Genomic DNA, 16,834 nt, shown 5'->3' with positions numbered 1-16,834 from the left:
CTCCTATACTCCGAGCCTAAGGTTGCTGAACCTGGGTCAGCCCGTGCGCTGGTGGTACCCCAGAGGTTCAGAGCCTTCCTACTGGGGCTGGCTCACGACGTACCGTTAGCAGGACATTTGGGGCAGGACAAGACCTTTGAAAGGCTTGTCACCCACTTTTATTGGCCCCAAATGCGCAGGAGTTCTGACACTCACTGCAGGACATGCCAGACTTGCCAGGCAAGTGGCAAGAGTGGAAGGAAGCTGAGAGCTCCACTCCAACCTTTCCCTGTGGTCAGTACCCCATTCCAGCGGGTGGGGATTGACATTGTGGGGCCACTGGACCCCAAGACAGCCATGGGCAACAGGTTTATCCTGGTCTTGGTGGACCATGCCACCCGGTACCCTGAAGCCATCCCTCTGAGGACAGTGACGGCCCCCGTGGTGGGACGGGCACTGATGGGAATTTTCTCACGAGTAGGATTCCCTCTAGAGGTGGTGTCTGACAGGGGGACCAACTTCATATCGAAATATATGAAGTCCCTTTGGCAAGAGTGTGGTGTAACCTACAAGTTCACCACACCTTACCATCCCCAAGGAAACGGGTTGGTTGAGCGCTTCAACCGAACCCTGAAGGGCATGATTATGGGTCTCGAGGAACCCATGAGGCGTAAGTGGGACGTCCTCTTACCATGCCTTCTCTTTGCGTACCGCGAGGTGCCACAGAAGTCTCTAGGGTTCAGTCCCTTTGAGCTTTTGTACGGCCACCCAGTACGAGGACCTCTTAGTCTGGTCAAGGAAGGCTGGGAGCAATCTCCCAGGAAACCTCCCCAGAATGTATACAGTTACATGCTGGCCTTCCGGAACCAGACTAGGCGTTTCAGGCAACTTGCTGAGGCAAACCTGGAAGCCAGCCAGGAGGAAATGAAGCGGTGGTACGACCAGAATGCCACTCTGGTTGAGCTTCAACCTGGCCAAAAAGTGTGGGTCCTGGCCCCTGTGGAGCCTTGTGCACTCCAGGACAAGTGGACAGGACCCTTTGAGATTGTGGAGCGCAAGAGTTCTGTCACCTACTTGGTGGACTTGCGGTCTCCGAGGAACCCCTTAAGGGTCCTACATGTCAATCGACTGAAGCCCCACTTGGAGAGGTCCGAAGTGGGCATGCTCTTGGCCACCGATGATGGGACGGAAGAGGAGTCCGAGCCTCTTCCTGACCTCTTGGTAGCCTCAGAGCGAGACGGGTCAGTGGATGGGGTAAACCTCTCACCCACCCTGACCCCTGAGCAACAGGGTGACTGCCGCCAGCTGCTGGGGCAGTTTCCTGACCTGTTCTCCCTGGTTCCCGGTATCACAAATTGGTGCGTCCATGATGTGGATACGGGAGACAGCTTACCTGTGAAGCACAAGGCCTACCGGGTAACTGACAGGGTCAGGGCCTGCATCAAAGAGGAGGTCTCGAAGATGCTTGCCCTAGGGGTGGTTGAGTCCTCCAGCAGTCCTTGGGCCAGCCCAGTGGTCTTGGTCCCAAAGGCTGCAGCGCCGGGTGCCACGCCCGAACTCCGGTTCTGTGTGGACTACCGAGGACTCAACTCAGTCACGAAGACTGACGCGCACCCCATCCCCAGAGCTGATGAGCTCATCGATCGGTTAGGGGCTGCACGGTACCTCAGCACGTTTGATTTAACGTCTGGGTACTGGCAGATCGCCTTGACTGATGGGGCCAAAGAGAGGTCCGCATTCTCTACACCAGATGGGCATTACCAGTTCCGGGTGATGCCCTTTGGGATGAAGAATGCCCCTGCCACCTTCCAGAGGTTGGTCAACCAGGTGTTGGCTGGGCTGACCGAGTTCAGCGCCGCCTACCTGGATGACATCGCAGTGTTCAGCGGCACATGGGAAGAACACCTGCAACATCTCTGGGAAGTGTTGATGGCGCTGCGCAAGGCAGGCCTCACGATCAAGGCAAGCAAGTGTCAGATCGGGCAGGGTTCAGTGGTGTATTTGGGACACCAAGTGGGGGGCGGCCAGGTGGCGCCCCTCCAACCCAAAGTGGAAACCATCCTGGCTTGGGAGCCCCCAAAGACCCAGACGGAGGTGAGGGCCTTTTTAGGACTCACCGGGTACTACAGGAGGTTTGTCAAGGGGTATGGCAGCATCGTTGCCCCCTTGACAGAGCTGACTTCGAAGAAGCAGCCCAGAAAAGTGATATGGACTGACACCTGTCAGAAAGCCTTCGACACCCTGAAAACTGCCATGTGCACGGCGCCCGTGCTCTTGGCTCCTGACTTCTCCAAAGAGTTCCTGGTGCAGACGGATGCATCAGAGCATGGTGTAGGGGCTGTTCTCTCACAGATCACTGAGGAGGGCTTTGACCAACCCGTAGCCTTTATTAGCAGGAGGCTACTTCCCCGGGAACAAAGGTGGAGTGCGATAGAACGAGAAGCATTTGCTGTGGTCTGGGCGCTGAAGAAGCTAAGACCCTACTTGTTTGGGTCTCACTTCCGGGTTCAGACCGACCACAGGCCCCTCAGATGGTTGATGCAAATGAGGGGTGAGAACCCAAAACTGTTGAGGTGGTCCATCTCCCTACAGGGTATGGACTTTACGGTGGAGCATCGCCCTGGCACGGATCACGCCAATGCTGACGGTCTGTCCAGGTTTTTCCGCCTTAGTGATGCAGAACTCCCTGGGGTAGGGTAGTTCTCCCCACTTTTCAGCTGGAGGGGACACGTGTTAGACCTGGCACCATTGGCGTGGGTCACCCTTCCATTTTTTGTCTGTGCCTCAATGTGTTTTTGTGTTGGTGTTAGCTGCTCAGGGCACTGTGCCACTGCCATCCAGTGCCACAGTGCAAGTGCTCCCTATGGTAAAATGTATTATGTGAATTGACTTCCACGTTTGGTTTATTTGGTTTACTATCAGCCCCTAGTAGAGTGCACCAGGGGTGCCAAGGGCTTGTATATCCAAATGCTGCTAGTGGGCTTGCAGCACTGGTTGTGCCACCCACCGAAGCAGCGGGGTAAAATGTGTCTAGGGTCCGCCACTGCAGACCCTGCGCGCGGTCTGGTACCGTCGCGCTGACTGAGCAAGTGTCCCCCCTTACCAGTCCCTAAACCTTCCCTTAACTACATGTTAGTCACCCCTCTGGTAGGCCTGAGCGCAGGGTGCATTGTAGGTATAAGGTAGGACATGCCCTGATGGTGTGGCATGTCTTAATAGTGAATTACAGCCCTTTTCGTTTTTCACTATTGAAGGCTACCTGCTCTCCATAGGCCAGGATGGGCTGCTGGGATCGCTACACGCTGTGACCCCAGTGGACTCAGAGAGCATGGTAGAAAGTCATGTTTAGTATGCCTGAACTCAGGATAATAAAATACGTCTTTTAGTAAAGGTTATTTTAATATCCTGGGTTTGCAAATGCTACTTTTAGAAAGTTAGCCTTTGCGTGCCTAACCATCTCAGTCCGCCTCTGTGTGTGTGTGTTCTGCCTAGCAACAGTACAGGAGCAGGGCTGGGGGATTCCAGGAGACAGGTTGGCTGCCAGGTGGTGGGTAGAGAGATTACACCAGGATGGGTGGGAGGAGTGCACCCTGACTCTTGAATAGACCTGTGCTCTGCCACCACAAAGCCGGCGCCGCCCCCTGTGGAGCGGCTGATGTCTCTGCCCTGCTACTGAAAGGAACAAGCCGAGTCACCACAACAGAGTGCTCCAAAACTGGACTGAGCCAGGCCCAGGCCCCCTGGCGCTAAAGAACAAAAGAATCCCTGTATAAAAGTAGGAGCCTGGCTCCTAAGAAATCAGATCCAGATTGAACCACGAAGGAACTCTGCCCGACTAGAAGGACCTGGAAGAAGCTGAAGGAGGAGTAACTTTCCCTGACCTGAGGGACTGGCCTGCAGTAGGTGCCTTGCTAAGGAAGGAGAGGAAAAAGACTGAAAGAGACTTTTGCACTTTGTTCTTCAACTATCTCCAAGGGCTTGGAAGAAGAGCTTGCCCCCTGAACTGAACCCCAGGACCAGTGGGTTCACCGTGTCTCCGCTCGTCTGAGAATTCGAGCCGTGTGCTTTCTCCCGCCGGAGTGCCCTGCGCACCTTCGCATCCCTCCTAGGGCCGTGACACCCAGAAGCCTGGCCGCCTCCACTCGCCGAGAGCCCCGCTCTACCTGAGTCGCTCTGGACCCACGAGTCTGGCCGTCCCGCTTCCCTGTCACCTGCCTGCTACTGGAGCGCGCTTGGTGCCCTTTCGCCCTCCCGCCGGATTTCTAGTGGGGAAGTGAAATCCAGCCTCGGACGGCCGCCCGTACGTCGTAACGTATCCGGCCGCCCCGCTTCACCTCCCAGCCTGAGTCTGACCGTGCCGCCCTCCGCAGTGACCTCCCGCACAGTCCGTGTCGGAGGCCCTGGGCCGCACCTGTCTACCGAAAGCCGCCCGCTGAATTCTTGATCCGGAAGACCCACGAGGTGCAGAGCCTGCATCTCTCCTGAAGACTCGTCCAAGCACATCGCACGTTCCCAGGTACAGTGAACTCTCTATCGGACTCGGGGTCCGCAACGTTCTGATTTCCCCGTATCACTGTACCCTGGGTGCCCTGCGCATCATCGTGACTGGACCGACTCAACCGAGCCCTGTGAAGCGCTCGTGATCGAATAAGTTACCAAAGACAAGAACAGTGCCTAATTATCATCTTGTGGCTTCCATTTCGTAACCGTTATTGATGGTCTTGTACATGCCTGCGTAACAAAGAATCTTTTATATAAAGCATCCGTATTTTTGATACAACTTACGCCTGGTGTCCGTTTGTGGGGGATCATTGTGGTTTACTGTGTGTGATCGTAAATGCTTAACTGACTAGCGCCCTGAAGTTTAGCCCTGACTGCTCGCGCCACACTACCTATAGGGTGAGCAGGGGTTGTTCTGAAGGGGTAATTCCCTCGCCCTGAATAGAAGAAGGGACCGCTGCTTGTCACAAGTACCTACCTGTGCCAACCAGAGGTTCCCCATTCTAACACTACCCCTTCATCTTCCAGTACCATAAGCATATACATTAAGAATTCCTGTGCATCTTGCTGGACATTTTGAGTAAACTGTGTACATCCAGAACATACATCTAAAAGATTTCTAATATCAGAAGCACTTTCTATTTTAGTTTTATCATTGCTCAACTTCTCATAAAGGAAACTCAGCAGAGAACAAAATCTTTTTTCATGATTTAGTATTATCTGCTCTTGCAAACTTTCAAGATAAAATACAACATTCAGCACTACATTAGCGTAGCAGTTGACACCAGAGCTATTTTCAAAATGACAACCAACAACCTCTTAAACATTGTCCTTTTTCTTTTTGCTTGCAATCACATCACTCTCCTTTTGTTTTCTCTTCTGTACATTCTCATTACAGATATTCTCAATCCTCCTTTTCCGACAAACAACACGTTTTTCAAACACAGGATACTGACCTAAATGAGGAGCATAGCTTCTTCTTAATCTATTATACTCCTTTACACAATTTGCATCAGCACTAACTTTTGAGTCATCAAAGTCTATCATGAATAAACCAGATAATTTTTTCACTCGTGACAAAGCAACATATGCCATACCTTCTTTAAACACACTAGATCCAATGTTTACAAAAGCACTATCTACAGTTAATCCTTGAGATTTGTGAATAGTTACAGCATATGATAGAGAAAACAGAAACTGCTTCCTACGTACATATAAGTCTTTCACAAGCCAAAAACGAACTGAACAACGGCTAATGTCTTTAACCTCTTCAATCTGATCAAATTTTATTTTTAAAAATTCAATTCCATCTTTTTTCTGGTAGTTAACAAAACCCACAACTTTACCCATAGCTCCATTCACTAAACCTTTTTCTACATTCAAATTACGTCTTAAAATTACTCGACAGTTCATACATACATAAAGATTCTTTTCTAAACCAGCTGTTTTCGATATGTTTTTCTCTAGAGAATCCAATTTAGTTTTCAATTTGCCTGTCAATATAATAGTTATTCCTTCATGCTGTATTTTATCCACGGCTTCCATTTTCATAATCTCTTCATTTTCCAATTTCAAAAGTTCTTCATTGAATATAGAGCATTCATGTAGTGTTGGCATTAAGCAGATTACAGTATTTTTTTCTGCAATTTTCTTGTATATTTTCTCTGGAACTATTTGTTCTGTTGGAAACAAATTACATAGCAATCGACTCTGTAAAGCTTTTCTGCCATGTTCTGTGAGTAGTCCAATTCTTATATCTTTGAGAATACTTGCATAATCATCATCATTTGCTTGCCGCATATTGGTAATGAGTTCTTTGTACTCAAAGTACGACCAAATATTCACATTACCTATACTTCCTAATTATTTTTTCGTGTCTTCATGTGCAAGAGTATTAAATACTGGTTGTCCTTTAACTGGAGCGAGCTGCAGTAGATCCCCAAAAACTATAACATGTTTTCCTCCAAATAACACGTCATAGTCTGTCTTTAGAATTTGCTGCATTCTTAAATGCACAAAGGCAAGCATTAAGTTTGATACCATGCTTACCTCATCAATAATGAGAACTTTCATTTTCTTCAACACTCTTGAAACTTCAAAACATGCTTCTCCTGTTAGCTTGTGGTATTCTATTTTGTTCTCATGCTCTACTGGTAACATTAGCAAACGATGTAAGGTAATTCCTTTTATGTTATATGCTGCTAACCCAGTTGGAGCAGTAACAACACAAGACAAAGTTGAATCAGTTTTTTTCTGTAGGTAGCTTCTAATTACTTTAATTAAGAAACTTTTTCCAGTTCCAGCTTGTCCACTCATATACATTCTGATTGGTTCAAATGATGTGCATGAGCACTATTTATTTTTATGTAGTAATTCATGATCAATTTGTTTTGTGACTTCTTCATAAATTTGTTTTTGTTCATCATTCAGTTGTTGTTCCAAATTTGGTAAGTCTATTAAATCTTCCGGAGCTTGATTCATAGCTGTTTCCACTTCAGTCATGGCTATTGCAGCTTCATTTTCTACGATTGGTTGTCCTAGGGGATCTTGACTGAGCGTACCAGAACTTTGACTGTCTTGAGAACTGTCTCTAGCTACTTCAGCTGCAATTGCAGCTTCTTGTTCAATTTCTTCATTTAACATTTGTACATAATTTGTGAAAGTACTGCATTCTATGCTATCTTTACATGCATTAAAGGAATCTTCATAGCTCTGAAAATCTCCAAGTAATTCATCCTCTGAACGCCATGGTTTAAACAGCTGTAAAAGTGCTAAGTAATAAAATTATTTTTTGTCAGTAGTGTCGCAACTCAGCTTCCTGTGATTAATCAAACTTCCTTTTGTTTGTTTCACCAAACATCCTTCCTCACCAATGACTTTATATTTTCCATTGTTGATGTCTTCTGTGGCATTCCGTGTAAAAATGTAGTTCTGCAGCACTTCATAGAAACACATGTTCTCAAGATGATGACTTCTGTTTGGGTAATATGTGTCCAACATATTTGTTTTCAAAATGTCTGTACTTTCTGGTTCGTTCTCTGCTAAATATTCAATTTCTCGAATAGATTTCAGTACCCGATTTCGCATTCCTGCAAGGCCTAAACTTACCCAAATTATTCTTCTAGATTTGGAGTACAGACTTGCAGGTGATAACCTATCTGAGCATTCGTATGACCCAATTTCTCGATGCGATAACATCTTTAAACTGAAACTGTATAGCTTTTTACTGACATTCTTCTCGTGAGAAATCTCTTCCCACATTTCTTTCAATTCCGTTTTCTCAGATTTAGTGATGTAAGATGTGACATACCGAGCAACAGCAATAGAATTGTCAGCTACATGCTGAATATCCATGTTAGCATTCCACATGGATAAAATGACTGGGTTGTAGTCATTTATATATTTTGACTCTTCTTTTCTTCTTAGGTTGTAAGTATTTTTCGGAGATTTTCTTGTAATGGTATGTCGCACAGCTGACATAAAACTGTTTACTCTTCCTTTTGAAAGAACAGGTCGTGGAAATCCAAATCGACATTTTTTGTATAATTTATCTTTACTCTTGTACTTTCGTCGACAGTATTTTCCACACCGATGACTTTGGAAACTTAAAACTTGCTCTTTTAAGTTTTTTTCTTCTATGCTTTTAGGTATAGCACATGTTGCATATTCTTCAAAGAAAGATAAAACTGCATCATCAGAATCTGTTCCAAATTTTGGGGCATCCTTGATCCACAACAGCATATGAATATGAGGAGCACCTCTTGCTTGGTACTCTTTTCTCCAAAAGAAATCCACAACTTCTCCAAGAGGTGGATTTTTTTTATTGCAGATGAAGGACATCATAGCCTCAAAACTATGATTGAAATATCTGCAAACATTAACCGGATCCAATGAGCACAATTCTCCTGCTGTCTTGTATTGGATGTTTTCAATATTTGAATTTGCCTCTCGAAGAAAATCCAGTAAATCATCCCAAGCGTACTCAGCACAGCTTAGGGTAAGGAACCATGTAGGAGTTCCTAAATTCCGTAACATACATTTCAATTCTCCATGGCGTCGGTACCAATTTTCATTAGTTCCATGCTGACAAGCCATCAGATTAATCAATTGAGATTCCAAATGATCATCTCGCTGTTGCACTTTGTTCATAAAATCCTTTGCAGACACATTATGTAGATGTACTCCAGTTTTTAAAATGTGATTTAGTGCATAAGATAGTGCAGACAAGTCACTTTCAAATAAAAGATGGAACAAATAAGGAATACTTTGACGAAATCTTGGATCTTCTGCATATAATCTTGTAGTCCGATACTCAGAAGCAGTAATCTGTACTGGACGTTCATCATATCGTCCACCTTTTCCTGTAGGAAACAGCTGGGGAAAACAACGAGCTTCCAAGCTCTCCTCTCATACACTCACGGGAGTTTCTTTAGCTTTTTTCATCTGAAACAGATCAATAGTGTTTCCCATAATTTCTTTAGAATGAATAGGATGTATGCTGAAATGTTCATAAATTTCTACTTCTTTTGACTTATCTACTTTTTCAATTTGCCCAGTTGGTAGTGTCTGCTAGTAAAACTTCTTCATCTTCATCCATATAAATTGATTCATAATACTTATTATTTCTTTTCAAATATAAATTTGCTCTTTGTACTTTTCGTACATCTACTAGCTCCTGCCAAATTTTCTTATTCTTTGTAGGTACACCATTAACCAGAATAACTAATGGTTCAGTTTGCAAACTATCTGCATCAATTGTTTCAATATTTTTTTTCAAATCTAATGGCAAATAGACAACTCTTCCTTTTAAACCTCTTTGTAAATCTGAAGGAGGTAATTTACCTGTTTTGGGCTCATACGAACTATAGTCTGAAACGGATGGACACATTGAATGAGTATAGACTCATACGTATTTAAATCACTAAGTGCTGCAGGAATATCAACCAATTCTAAATTATTATGTACAGCTCTAGCTGGCGTTTTATTTTCTTCTAACTTGTTATAACAGTATTTACAAATATGCTGATCTTCACCCAAATCAAAACAATTTTCCAGAAACAAATATGTAGCAAAATCCTTGCACTCATAATTATTTTCTTTTTCACTTTTTTTATAGAGATCAACATTCCTTGTTTGACTTTTATAATGGCTTCTCCGGCAACAAATACAAGTAATATTTGGTCTTTCATTAGAGATGATAGTAAATTTTGTCATTTGATCTTCAAAATTTTTACTAAGAGTGGGTTCTACATTCTCTTCCACATTTTCTTCAATAACTGTGTCATTTCCTGCACTTTATTGTTCTGGACCAAAGTAACAAAACTGAATATCATCAGTAACTTTCTCTACATCTGATACAGATCCACGCAACAGAGCACTATTCAACTCATTTAACTTTAGTGCTGGACTTTTAGCAAAATACAATCTTCTCACAAACTTTCTCATTTCAGTATGATGTACTGCCAGCATCCTAAAATAGTGAAAAACACTTTGACAAACTTTCTTAGAAAGACAAGCCAGAGAATGTCCTTGTAAACCAGTATTCTTTCTCACTCTGCATGGATCTAGTCTTTGAAGCACCTTAATCTTCTGTTTAACACTTTTTTTACTATATTCTCTTAGAAAGTCAAGTAATTTATCAATAGATTCTTGTCGTACAGTACAAATACTACTACAATTCCAAGTGTACACTGGGGCTTTAGGACGTATCCCCATAACCTCATCAGCTAACACTTCTTCCTCATTTCTTGGAACCATTTTCTCCTTTTCCATTACACAACCATCTTTAACTTCATAAGTTCGACTACTGGTGTCAACTGCATACAGCAAACTATTACTTTGAAGATAACTCTCTTCATTAAAAAATGGTTCAGTACTTGAACTATGCTTCCATTCTCCTAAGAACACATTACAAAACTTATTTTTTTTCACTACTCTTTTCCTTTTGCTTTTTGACTTCATTACATTGACTATTTTATCTAATGTACGGATCCTGTTCCAAATTAAAATGAATAGTTTTCTTATTAATTCCAAAGCCTTTGCAACAATTGATTCAATATGTTTCTTTTTCTTATAAAATATTGCTTTCTTCCTATTTTTTTTCACATCCTTTAGCAAATTGAACACCACTCTTCTCTGAAACATTTTTTATGAATGTTTTGAAATTCTGTTTTTCTTTTTAAGTCATTCTTTCTTGCTTCTGATTCTACATTAGCATTTAGTATTTCCTTTCTATTGTCTTGTTGTTTTCTTCTTGAAACACTATTTGCAGAGGATATACGTTCTACATTTTTTCTATGTTTGAGGATATTTTAAAAAAAATCCTTAGTCTGCTTACCAGAAGACTTTTTCTTTTTTCCAACATGAGGATCTTCAACTAATTTTTGTTGTCCAGTTGTCTTCAAATATAGATGTTTTTGCTGTTCTTTTCTCTTTCTTGATTTTATAGGCATGTTTAATTTATTTCAGTGTTGTTCAGCAATACCTAAAGGAAACAAAAAAAAATACCTTTATGTTATTTAAATATATTACTATATTTTTTTTGAGCTTTTCAAATCCTATCATATGAGCTGCCCCTTTCCTACGACTGCAAGTCTTACAGAACCAGAGCAACACGAATTAAATCTCTGACAACAATTCCTGTGTGCACACAGACTCATGGTGTGATTCTAGACAGAAAACGATATTTGGTTGGCAATTTTAAAGCACATTTACTACTGTGGTAGTGCAAGTGATAATTACTGTAACAGCCTGACACATTTTCCTTATAGTTTAGAGAGGCAGAAAAGAGCACATGTCCTACCAGCTACTTGAGACAATGAGCATGTGGAACCTGGGTGAGTGATTAGACTAGAGCAAAGGAAATGAACCTTGGTGATGTTGAATGCGTTAGCGTTACACACTGCTATCTGAAATACCACACAGTGCTGAATAGTAAGCATGGGAGTGCAGGAGAAGCAGCTGGCTGTGTGCTAAGAGTGTGTTTCTGGAGACTGTGTATTGTCAGGTGCAAGAGAGATCTGCATGGACGCTTGCACAACTGCATGAAGACTGCATAGATGTATGTAAGATCACCTGTGCTAAGGATTAATTGCAGTTTGAACATGTAGGAACTACCTCACCCATTGCAGGAGTGGAAGGAAAATCTACCCTGTTGTTTTCAAATGTGTAAGCATTTGCCTCGCATCTGTGAGATAGTGATTTCTGCTGAATGCTAACCATCACAGTTCAAGAAAACAAGCTGCCCCTTTCCTACGAGTGCAAGTCTTACACAACCAGAGCAACACGAATTAAATCTCTGACAACAATTCCTGTGTGCACACAGACTCATGGTGTGATTCTAGGCAGAAAACGATATTTGATTGGCAATTTCAAAGCACATTTACTACTATGGTAGAGCAAGTGATAATTACTGTAACAGCCTGACACATTTTCCTTATAGCTTAGAGAGGCAGAAAAGAGCACATGTCCTAACAGCTACTTGAGACCATGAGAATGTGGAACCTGGGTGAGTGATTAGACTAGAGCAAAGGAAATGAGCCTTAGTGATGTTGAATGTGTTAGCGTTACACACTGCTATCTGAAATAACACACAGTGCTGAATAGTAACCATTGGAGTGCAGGAGAAGCAGCTGGCTGTGTGCTAAGAGTGTTAATTGCAGTTTTGAACATGTAGGAACTACCTCACCCATTGCAGGAGTGGAAGGAAAATCTACCCTGTTGTTTTCAAATGTGTTAGCATTTGCCTCGCATCTGTGAGATAGTGATTTTTGCTGAATGCTAACCATCACAGTTCAAGAAAACAAGCTGCCCCTTTCCTACGAGTGCAAGTCTTACACAACCAGAGCAACACAAATTAAATCTCTAACAACAATTCCTGTGTGCACACAGACTCATGGTGTGATTCTAGGTACAAAACAGTATTCCTGGGTGATACCAGTACACCTTAACTTATGGTGAAGACATACTCCATAATATCTTACAAGTTCAAGGCAGTTAAATATCTTCCAAAACATAAAATGTAAAACACAACTTTAAAAGAAGAAACACATTTCTCTTATTTATATCAAAATACACCACATACATCCCCTCTCAAATTCATAACTCACCTTTAAAAGTAGTTAGTTGAGAAAGAAATGTGCCACTCACACAGCAGATTATCAGAGCCAGAATCTCTGAGCTGTACTCCTCTCACCAGAACCACTAAATGGCAAAATTTCCCTCTCTTTTTTCACACATATACATGTTAACTTCAAATCACATTGCTTCCCACATTTTTTTAAATGGAAACACACATTTCTATTGGTTGCAAATTTCAACCCTTTCCAAATGATTCCTACCCCCAACATGACTTCTGCCTGCTACCAAAGCAACAGATCATGGAACACTGGTGTGAGCAGAGAGGTCAGAAGTTCAGCACACAATGTTTCTAATCCAAAGAGCAAGAGTGCTTGACTTTTCAAACCTAACAGCATATCCAAAGTAATCTTCTATGGGAACACATTTTTCTGAACCAATACAAAACATGCTTTTAAAAATTTAAACATATAGCCTAGTTTTTAGTGTTGAATGGTCTGTAACAGCCAATGAGTTCTGTTTATTAAAAAAAAAGTATGTAAGCCTCCATTTTACAACTATCTTTCTTTTCATATTGCCATTCTACTGAAAGACACCTTCTGAGTGCATCCAGATCTCCTTGAAAGATGTTCACAGTGTGGATTGTAGGTCATAGCTATGTCTACTGAAGTGAAAAGTATGCAGAAAAAAGAGGTATTGTGAAAGACCTTGCTTTGCCAAATGTAGACATTAAATGGATTGGTCAGAGAGGGTTAAAGTGATACCAATTATTGCCTTTGGTGAAATCCTTTCTACATCTCCCACAGCCTGACCTTATAATTGTGCACTGTGGTGGAAATGACCTAGGCACTTTAACTGGGGTAGGTCTGGAAATGCTTGTTAAGGACACCTTTGTGCAATTGATGTCACTTTTTCCACAAACTACCTTTGTATATTCTAATATATGCCAAAGGCAAAAGTGGAACTGGTCCAACCAATATTGTCCGCAGAGTGAGAAAGCAAAAAAGCACGTCAATAAGTCTGTTTCTGCTTTCCTCAGAGACTATGGTATGGGATCTATATACCACAACAACTTGCGTTACAACATGCAAGGCATTTATAGAGGAGACGGTGTACATTTCACAGATGAAGGGAACAGAGTCTTCCTCTTGAACTTTAGATTCTGCATCGGTACTTACTTGTAGGTACAAAAAAAACACTCAATGAACACAACGGCTCTTTTTAGAGCCAACCAACATCTAAACACTTAAACTTGATTTTTAATTCTAATTTTTTTATGAATTTATTGCCGCCGTGCGCGCACCGTGCGCGCACCCCGCGATATTTATAATTTTTTTTTTTTTTTCTTTGGGACCTAAGGGGTCTTTCATGGTCCCCCTGAGAAGGCCTAGGGGGTCAGGAACTCTCTTCCCTGCCCCCTTTTCACGTTCTCCACTTGGGTTTTTAACTCTCTTCTGCCTCTAAAACTCAAAATGGCGCCTGCGATTTTTTTGAAAAAAAAAAAAATGTTTTTTTCACCCTTCGGGGTCCTTCAGGGACACCCTGACAAAGGCTAGGGGGTCAGGAACTCTCTACCCTGCCCCATTTTCACGTTCTCCACCTTTCTTTTTCACTGCCACACACAAAATGGCATCCGACACTTCCTGATTTCGACCAATTCGAATGTTGACTGACATCTAACCACCAATCAGAATTACGCTTGCGCACGGCACCGTGCGCGCACGGTGCGCGCATATAGATATTTATGTACTTTTAACTGCAATTTTCTCAGGAACTACTGAACAGATTGACACCATAAATGCAAAAGGCACATGCCTGACCTGAGGACTACCTCTTTGCCAAATTTCAAGTAATTCTGTTCAGCCGTTCGGGCTGTACCTTCGACTAAAGGTCCTATGGGAAAATGCATGGGGAAAACGCGTTTTGGGACCCCCCTTTTTTCTCAGCCCCCGCTTGACGAATCACCCTGAGAGACTTTCAGGGTAGGAGCTGAGCGGAGCACCCCATTAGTTTTTCGCAAGGATTCGTCAACCGGCGCCAAAGTTATTCAAAATAGAATTTTCAGATTTCCTATGGGAACTCGGTCCTAACTATAACTATCTACTGGCGACCGCCAGTAGATAATATATATATATATATATATATAGATATATATATATATCCACACGAAGAAAACTCTTCTGGGGATCGTAGCCCGTTGGGGGGTGGCACAACGCCGGTGGAGTAAACCGGTACAATGTATACTTCAAAAACGGGATTCCAGTCATGCTCTCGGATCCTTGAAAAGAAATCACCGCAACCAAGGGTCAATCCAAAGGGGTTTATTCAATTCATAAACCTGTAACGTGACGCGTTTCACCCACACGGGGCTTGATCACACAACAAGACTTTGGAAATGGGTTGGTTTACATAACATTCGTAAGTGGTGACGAAAATAAACAATAGAAAGAGGACTGCTTGTAATCTGTAAGCGCCATATTGTGTAGGGAAGATTGGCATATATTACAAAAGCAACATGTGTTATGATGAAACATGAACCCAACCACTCTATGTTCAATGTTCGTAACTGTGACCATGCGAATGGTGATGTTGTATTGTCAGTGCAACATGTCTTGTTGTCCCGTCAGAAAGCAACTACAAAGACGGGAACTTGGTAAAAAATTCTGTCTTAATGCGAAGTGCATTGAATTGTGGGAAAGGTAGTCCCTGCGTTCCTGCGCTCATCATAATCAGGTGTATAGCTGGACTATGGGTTTGTGCTTCATAATTCATCTGTTCCATATCGTAAACGGAACTCGTAGCAGGTGTGTATCCCCTGTGTGTGGCAATCGTGCGTATGTCACTTGTGTTGCACATAATGTCAATATCGTGAGTACTGAAACTCAGAGGACAATTGCCCTGTATGGCTGTAATGGTATGCTATTAGTGGGTATGGTAAGCATTGTCCTTTACCAGTTGCGAACATTGAACATAGAGTGGTTGGGTTCATGTTTCATCATAACACATGTTGCTTTTGTAATATATGCCGATCTTCCCTACACAATATGGCGCTTACAGATTACAAGCAGTCCTCTTTCTATTGTTTATTTTCGTCACCACTTACGAATGTTATGTAAACCAACCCATTTCGAAAGTCTTGTTGTGTGATCAAGCCCCGTGTGGGTGAAACGCGTCACGTTACAGGTTTATGAATTGAATAAACCCCTTTGGATTGACCCTTGGTTGCGGTGATTTCTTTTCAAGGATCCGAGAGCACGACTGGAATCCCGTTTTTGAAGTATATATATATATATATATATATATATACATACATATATATATAATTCCCCTTCCTACCAAAGGTATTTCAATAACTGTGTAAATAGGCAACATTGCACTGGACCTACGATAGGACATTCATTTTTACACCTCCATATTCACTACATCTCCCAGCACTCTGTTGTGCTGACGAATTTGGCCACACCCACTGAGGGATGTATACTTAATAAAGATTGGCTAAAATGGAGGCGGATGATCAGTTTTTGTTTGCCAGCCTGTGATGAAGAGGCGTATTGGCCTCGAAACACGTCGGCAGAGGCAGACCTGAACTTTGGGAATATGCAAAGGGAAAGCGCCGTGGAGTGCACACTCGATGCTTTTGAGCACATTGTTTTTCATATAGATATATATATATTGACTGAAAAAACCAAAGGTTTCAGGGGCGTTATAGTTAGGAATTGGCATTTAAAAAACCTTAGAAGATGCAGTAATTTATCACATGGATGACGTCATCAGTGATGTCATCAGAAATGTCATTTGAGATGTCATCAGTGATGTCATCAGTGATGTCACTGACCATGTCATGAGTGATGTAATATGTGACGTCATCAGCAGTGCATTGCGGGGGCACGAGTTATAGTTAGCTGAACTAACTATAACAGGGGAATTTCTAGGGTTTTGTACGAGATAAATGTCCAGCTAACTATAACACCCCTGAAACCTATGGTTTTTTCAGTTAATTTCTAAGGTTTTTTAAATGCCAATTCCTAACTATAATGCCCCTGAAACCTTTGTCTTTTTCAGTGAATTTCAAAGGTTTTTTAAATGCTAATTTCTAACCATAACGTCTCTGAAACCTATGGTTTTTTTCAGTGAATTTCAAAGGTTTTTTTAAATGCCAATTCCTAACTATAACGTGCATGAAACCTATGGTTTTTTCAGTGAATTTCAAAGGTTTTTTAAATGCTAATTCCTATATATAACTTATCTCTAAAGATATCATGTTTCATGATTTTCATTG

This window comes from Triturus cristatus, chromosome 3_2, assembly GCF_964204655.1.
Source record: "Triturus cristatus chromosome 3_2, aTriCri1.1, whole genome shotgun sequence".
In the NCBI taxonomy this organism is placed as follows: Eukaryota; Metazoa; Chordata; class Amphibia; order Caudata; family Salamandridae; genus Triturus; species Triturus cristatus.
The sequence above is the reverse complement of the archived record's forward strand: the minus strand, read 5'-3'. Positions refer to the sequence as shown.